The sequence below is a fragment of the Callospermophilus lateralis genome, unplaced genomic scaffold, assembly GCF_048772815.1.
Source record: "Callospermophilus lateralis isolate mCalLat2 unplaced genomic scaffold, mCalLat2.hap1 Scaffold_116, whole genome shotgun sequence".
Taxonomy (NCBI): domain Eukaryota; kingdom Metazoa; phylum Chordata; class Mammalia; order Rodentia; family Sciuridae; genus Callospermophilus; species Callospermophilus lateralis.
Window position 1 is genome coordinate 3,960,219 of NW_027511893.1, and position 8,315 is coordinate 3,968,533.

The window sequence follows — 8,315 nt, forward strand, 5'->3', positions numbered from 1 at the left end:
AACTAGACACCAGAAATGTACCCATGATCTTTCTTAAACTTCTGGGCTCCCATTGAAGAGGGCTTGGTCTTTGGGGGTGTCACCCACTTCAATCATCTTGGTGCAAGCCAAGAGCTGCATGATCAGGCCCAAGGTGACCATTGCAGAGATACCGAGCTCCATGAGTGTGCCTAAGGTAATGGGCAGCCACAAAGCCCCTGTGAGCTCAAGAAAACAAGACATTATTTAATAAAATGAACCTACAGAATTGAATGTGACCCCTTTTTCACATTGGATGGGCTTCAGGTTGCTGGCAGCAATTATAGCATAACCCCCCAAAACCAAAAATAAGAACACAACTCAGTCCCTCTGTCGAGCGCACCAGACAACATGTCATTCTGTTTGGAAAGTCACGTACCCCTAAAGAGCCTGCTGCATTCCCATCCCCATGGACAGATCCATTCTGGATGGACAGAGGACAGAGAGGCCCGTCCTTCATCAGTTCATAAAACTGGAGAACATTCCAATCATTTCCTGAGTCAGCAGATGGGGCTGGCACATTTGGATCTAGTTGGGAATCAACCTTCCCTTTCCATCATTTTCAGATGAGCTCTGATTCTGAGTGACTGGAACCTCTTTGGAACCCCATTTTTAAACCGTGTTCATCAAATGCACCATCAACATACACAAGAAAGTCATTTCTAGACCCACAGGTGACTGGTTAGATTTGACCCTCCACTGTCACTCATGGTTTTGATCCATATATTTCACCTGTAGATATGAAAAAGATGCAGCTGAGAAACCAATAGAGAGTTCTAGAGAGTGTTCTATGTGGACTCACCATTTCATTTCAGGGATTTCAAACACTCTAGTTTTTTTAAGTTTTCAGAAATTCTCAAGCAGAGACTTATCTTGCTCTTCCAGGTTTTGTATTGCATTCAAACCCAACTCTTAAGAAGATGGTGTTTCCCAGGCTGGATGCACCCTTGATCAGGCTATTTGACGTGGCACATGCAGACTTTCCAGGCCACAGAGCTGCCCATTCTCTGAGCTCCACAGAAAGGCTGTAGTTCAACTAAATGGTGCTGGTGCAGCAGAAAAGAGGCACAGTGAGTCTAAGCCTCCTGCTGTTGGAGGCCAAAATCCCTCACATCCAGTAGAAAGGGTCCACAGAATCTGAGGCCATAATACCAAACAAAGGATCTGGAAACAAGTAGAAACCAAAGGAGTGGCACATGGTTCCCCCCTCTCCCCCTTTCCCCAACAACAGCACAGGAGACCGGATTGACCTGACAGCAGACTAAGAAGATGAAAAGGGGGATGGCTCGCCACAGCACCTTTGCCTTCAACTGGATCGCAGAAGAGGTAGAATCAGAGGACATGAAGTTTCCCAGTAAGTCATTAAAAATAGAGTCCAACAGACACTTTCTCTGATCACCAAGAAAGGCCAAGGTGGGCTGGTGGCACAGCTCCATGGGGAAGCACTTGCCGAGCATGCATGATGTTCTGGGTTTAGTCTCCAACAGAAAACCTCCACCAAAAAAGCAAAGAAGCCAAAACATGCACCAAGCAGAGTCCTGAAAGGTGAGTCTCATGCTTTCTGTGGACAAAGCCAATGCGAAGATGTCCGTAGGTATCACATCTGGGAATGCTCATATTATACAGCATCATGATCTTCCCACTGCTTAAGTGAGTTCAATGGCAAAGCTGTACTCTTAACCATTGACATGAACAGTTTAGATGCTCAAGGAGGGGCAAGAGGAAGGCAAGTTCAAAGACAGCCTCAGCAAAAGTAAGGCAGTGAGCCACTCTATGAGACCCTGTCTCTCAATAAAAAACAAACTAGGTCTGGAGACATCTCTCAGTGAGTGGTTGCTTCTGAGTTCAATCCTAGGGATAAGTAGGTAAGTAAGTAAGTAAGTAAGTACGTAAGTAAATATATTCTTTCTGTTGTTGATATTTTTAAAATAATATTTCATCTTTATTTTATTTACCTCTTCTCTTATGTTTAGTATTTTTTCTTCTACTAGCTTTGGGTTAGGCATGTTCTTGATTTTCTACCTCCTTGTAGAGGAAGTCTTGGTTGTTTTCTTTTTTGATGTAGGTATGTACTGATCTAATCATCTTAAATTTGCCTCTGCTCTATGATATAGGGTTTTTTGTTTTGTGTTTCTATCATCATTTTTCTCAAGAATCTTTAAAAATTCCCATTCTATTTGTCATTGACTCTGCTATTTGAGAGCTTTTTGTTATAATCGCAGACATGCAGGATGTTTCTGAAATTCCGCCTGTTGTAGGTTTCCAGTTTTATTACATTGTGTTCAGAAAAAAAGTTATTTCAAATGATTTTTAGCTTTTAAAATTTGTTAAGGTTTGTATTATGACTTAATCTGTTGTCTATTCTGGAGAATGTTGTTGGTACTGTTGTGAAGAATTTGTCTTCTTTTGGTTTTTGTTGGAAAGTTCAATTAAGCCTATCTGCTCTGCAGTGTACTTTAAATTCTGTGTAAAGCAAGAAGAGACAGAAGCAAGGTATTGTGTATATTGTATTTCTGATGAGAGGTTCAAGTCTGTGAGATTTTACAGAGTACTTACGGTTTTGTTTATGTGACTTCTGGTAACAAATAGGGTTTATTTTGTGTGTGTGTGTGTGTGTGTGTGTGTGTGCGCGTGCGTGTGTGTGTGTAGAGGGGTTGTATGTTGTATTTCTGTGTGCATGTATACTCAGTGTTTGGTTATATCATGTGCGTGCCTTCAGGAAGTGTAGAGTATATAGGAATGTATAAGCCTGCATTTGAAAAGTATATATTATAATTGCATGTCCGTCAGTACCTGGGTGATAACAGGCAGGCGTATTTGTGGGTATGTATATATTTTTTTAAAAAGGAAGTGGTGGTGTGTGTATTCGGGGAAAGCAGGGATAAAGGTGATTTATGCATCTCTGTTTTTGTTGGAATGGCAGTGAGTTGTGGGTCATGCACCTGTTTCTAAATGTGAGGTGTTTTAATGATATCTGTGGTGAAAGGGGTTTTAATGAGTGTGCATCTTTCCATGTATGTGCCTCAGCAAGAGGTGTTCACAGGTCTCTGTGGCTGGGTGGCATGTGTGCATAAAAATCTCTTTGATCTTCCCCAAGATTGAGTGGAACCAGAAATACCCTGATTACAAAAATGTAACATTCCTAACCCTAAATGACACAGGTACAACCACTCACATACACACATAACCATTTAAGCTAATTAGAGTCAAAAAGCTATAAGAATAGGGCGTTATAATCCACTGGTATATTAACCTATTTAAGATGGTTGGGCTTTTTATACAAAAAATCCTGAAGTAGTCCTGAAGAATATTTGGATTGAAACAGATGAGAAATATTGGTTGAGGCCCACTGCTATTTGTGTTTCACTAATATTAATGCAGAGACCATTAGGAGCAGCGCACTAGCTGAGCTGAATAAAAATAGCCAATTTCAAAGAAAATCATATTTTATATAATACAGGACCTTTTAGATCACATCAGGTTAACTCTTTTGGAAAGCAAATGTGTAAGCCATGCAGTTCACAAGACATGACATGGATCATCCACATTCCGCATGGCTTGTGAGGCCTCTGTTTGGCAGCAGAAGAGCCTCAACACTGGCTCCCAAAAAAGAGATTCCTGCAGTCCAATATTGGGATTAGAAAATTGTAGTAAACTATGGTGAAAGCAATTTCGAAGACAGATGCCTTCTGTTGGTTTCCAGAAAAAAAGAGTAAGTAAAATATAAGTTAAAAAGTCCTTTTCCATGAAATCCTATTTGTTTTGCTTTGTGAGCATACCCTATAGAAGAAAATAGAATTCTGAGTGTGAGGGGAAATCTGGACCTCCAGTGATTGTTACAGAAGAATAGGAAATGTTGACACCAAGGGTATGCTATTAAATACTTAGCATAGGACTACCTACTTCTTTGAGAGAAGGCTCTGTGGTAAATAGAAAATGCTGGTAAAATCTTTTCTTTTGGTTTCATGAAGCCTAGAGTTTTATTTGATGTTTGAGATCAACTGTGCTTTGAAATATAATCTTCTTAGCATCCCTGCCATTGGTTTTTATGAAACGTGATTTAGCGTACTGTGATGGGCTAACATCCATTTCTTCTTTTTATGGGAAACATTTTTTACTAAAAAAATTAAAAATGGTCAATACTCTTTAATAGGGAATTTTATTCATCATTGAGTGGAGGCTTTCTTAAAATGCTTTTATTCAAACACATCCTTTTTTAAAGAGAGAGAGAGACACACACACAGAGTGAGAGAGGGAGAGAGAGAGAGAGAGAGAGAGAGAGAGAGAGAGAGAGAGAGATTTTAATATTTATTTTTTTAGTTTTTGGTGGATACATCTTTATTTGTACATGGTGCTGAGGATCGAACTCAGGGCCGTGCACATGCCAGGTGAGCACACTACTGCTTGAGACATATCCCCAGCCCCCTCAAACACTCCTTTTATTTAAAATATAGAAATGACTGGCTTAACAAAGCCAGTTATGTAAAAAAAATTCAGACACTTTAAAATAAACATATCACTCACATTATATTTTCTACAAAAATATTTTATTTACCATTAAATTTAGAAAAATATAAAAGAATCAAATTATTTCACATACCTATGAAAGTTAACCTTAGATAAAACATATATAAATTTATACATAGTGTTCTATAGTGCACATATACATACATATTCTAAAATATATATTAGATTTCATCGACTTGGAGAAAAATTTCAGGAAGTATCTAGAATTGATATTGTTTAATAAAATTTCATGAATAAGTAATTACAAAATCGTGTCTAAACTTGTGAGAAATAGTTTCATATATTATCTTTATCCCAAGAAAGTAAGTTTTCAGAGATTTATCAGAGGATACATAATCTGTCATTCCTCACTGTCTTATCATGCATTCACTACTTTTCTTATTTTTAGTGTGGATTCTCTAAAAGGTCTAAAGTGAACAAAATCTAATGGTCAGGCAGGTATACTGTGTGACTTACATCTGAGATAGTTTTCAGAACTCTGGGGTTCCTGCATTTCATGGGTTTTAAGAATCATTTTTCCTCTACAACTTGTTAGTATCACAAGAGTACGTGTTTCCATCAAAAATATCAACATTAGTCTCCCAGACTTTAGAAATCCTCACTTTGTGATGGTGTGCTTTGGGAGAGGCATTAGCTTTCAGAATCAGTTTCAGCCTTCAGCACACTTGTTCTTGCTACTTGCCAGCTTGAAGTATTTTTTCCAGCAAAAAGTATGCTTAGAGAGTTATTTTGTGTATGGAGACAAACTTGAATTTTTATTTAACTTGCCTCTTGGCTGATTCATGTCTCTTAACCAGTGATGAATTTCTATTAATAATTTTACATGATTAATAAATGTAAAGGCATATTTAATAGGATAAAATTATAAGTAAAAATAGAATGAGCCATTTTGCCTTCATTAGGATTGCCAAATGAGAAAGAAATTTAATGTATTTTAAATATTTGTAATTTAAAATTATTGTACTTAAAATATTATAGCAATACATTTAAAACTGTTTCTTTATCTTAAAATATATGATTGAAACTTTATAACTTAAAGATTATTTTTTTTAAACCTGAACTCAATGAATCACATCTCACCAGGTGCAAAACTCAAAAATGAAGGCAGAGAACTTGTATATTAAGAACAAGATTAATTTTTTTTTTAAAAAAATAGATGGCTATTATAAAATCTGAAAGATAATGTTGAAAAGATCCTTCAGAATGAAAACAGAAGACTAGACAAGGAGATTAAATTTTCCTAGCATGATTCTAAAATGAGAGAAATGAGATATGGAAAAGGGGAGACAGAACATGAAAAAATAAAATTCCCTACTGCTGAGTGGGAATGTGAATCTTCAAAGAGTTTTAAGTCTTTCCACAAAGTAAAAAGTGATCATGAATAAAGGTGCCAAACCCACAGTTGTCCCTGTGTTACCACCAGTCTCTCTGTCTAAAGACACAGGAGAAGTTGTTTCATGTTTTTTGAGATAAGGTTTAAAACTAAACATACAAGCCAGTCAACCTTTCTTTAAACTATGAGCTAAACATAAAGACCATGGTGTCAACACAGACTTTATATCCTGTGATATTACTGTGTCTGTGTTTTAAACAATTTCATCTGTTGCTTTATGAATTTTTAAAAATGACTGAATTCTGTAATGGAGTCCTTTGTAAATTACCTGATAAATGTTGAATAAGAAAAAGTTATCTACCATATCTAGAAAGGCATTAAAATTAATTAATTTATAGAACTAGAAGTAAAAGTGTCCCAGAAATGAATGTAAATTTGCTAGTTTACATTTAACTTCTGGATTCTTACCATGTATCCATTAAATTATAAGATTTGAAGAAAAATATTTTAAGACAGTTTGTACTAGTTATTTGTCTTGGCTAAGGGAAGTCAGACCTCTTAGTCAGAATGGAATGGAAGTCAGACCATTCCTCTTTGATATACCCCTAAATGCTGTGTGGTCCTGCACTGGTTTTGGCCTTGTTTTTCAGTTCCTACTCTTCTGTAGCACTTTTTGTTCTGACATTATTTAAATAGTGCTCTCATTCTGGGTGGTTCTACACATTCTGTATTATCAGCAACAAGCACAGGGTAATCATTAATTATTGAAGAAATACGAAGGCAAATTACTTCTAAAAAATAGATAAAGAGAGCTAATTATTTTCTTTAACTTTTTTAAGACCTAAATATAATTACTCAAAAACTTGTTCTTCATTTTTTTTTGATGTCACACTGGAAAGACATGAGAGAGTCACATGGACAGACACAGGGGATGTATAAAATTTTCTGAGGTTAAACCTTGTTGTGCACACCCATTTCTCATGTATTTGCTTAAAATTCTGACTTCTTTTCTCTAATATATAAAATCAGTAAGATTTGGTAAATTAGAATGCTTATTAGTTTTGACTTTACATCAAAATTGATTGATATTTTCTTGACACGAATTTATTTATTTCAGGATCCTCAGATTTTTGAGGCTTACTTAATATTCTTATCATCTTTCTCTTATGCTTGCATTACTCAGAGACAGAATTGCTGTATTCTTTCATATGTATTTCTTAAGAGCAAAAACTTCAGAGTATTTGTTTGGGTATCAAAGGTATTTTAAATTAATCTCATGGTAAAACAACTCTAAATACTCCTTTCTATGTTTTACATTTTCAAATTGAGGTTTTTTTCAGAGCATATTTTACTGAATATTTGTGTTTCACAATAACAGACTCAGAAATTTCAGTCACTAAAAGCCATTTATTTACTGATAAACGTACAATTTGGATTTTTAATTTTGTGCAGCTACAATCATATTTGATAATAATAGTTATGATGCTTTCATGAACAAAAGTATATTACAAAAATAGATGTATTTCACTATACCTTAATAAAAATGGACATGTATATGTATCATTATTTAAATGTTTATTTTCACCTCTGGGTATATTTTACCAATATTATTATAAAATAAATCATATAGCATTTATTAATTTATGTTTATTTGTTTGTACCATATTTATTTATTTTGTTATTGTTGTATACATATTACTGGTTAACACATTCTTTTTTTTTAAAGAGAGAGAGAATTTTAATATTTATTTTTTAGTTTTCAGCAGACACACATCTTTGTTTGTATGTGATGCTGAGGTTCGAACCTGGGCTGCATGCATGCCAGGCAAGTGCGCTACTGCTTGAGCCACATCCCCAGCCCCAGGTTAATACATTCGTAAAAAGAAAATGCTATTTGATAACCATAGTAATGGAATATTAAAGAGCTTATTAAACTACTCTTTTAATACATATTTTCTTTTATCTTTCTAAAACCTTCTAAAATGTGTAAATTTATAAATATACACATTAAGGAACAAGAGATCCTATGGCAATAAGTAATATATCAAAGAATCAAAACCTGATAAATTCAGTGCTAGAATTAACAGTTTTCCTGAATTGCAGGTCAACGATGTCTCTAATGCGGATAGTAAGAAAACATTAAAATAACTAAATAACTGTAATTGAAATGATTCAGCAAACTATTTGGCATGACCATGTATGGCCTCAATTTTAATCAAATATATATTAGATTTATTTATAATATATAGGTTAATTTATTCCTTTATGATCACTATCTCTTCTTTGAGAAATGACCTCTAGTAAACAGCCTCATTTGGCCTCAGGATGTGTGTACAGTAAGAAAAAAAGTCTCAAGAGTTCTACTATATTCATAATATATTCACATATTCCCAAGGCCTTTAACATACTGGTCAGTCACACACAGCAAGCAATTTGA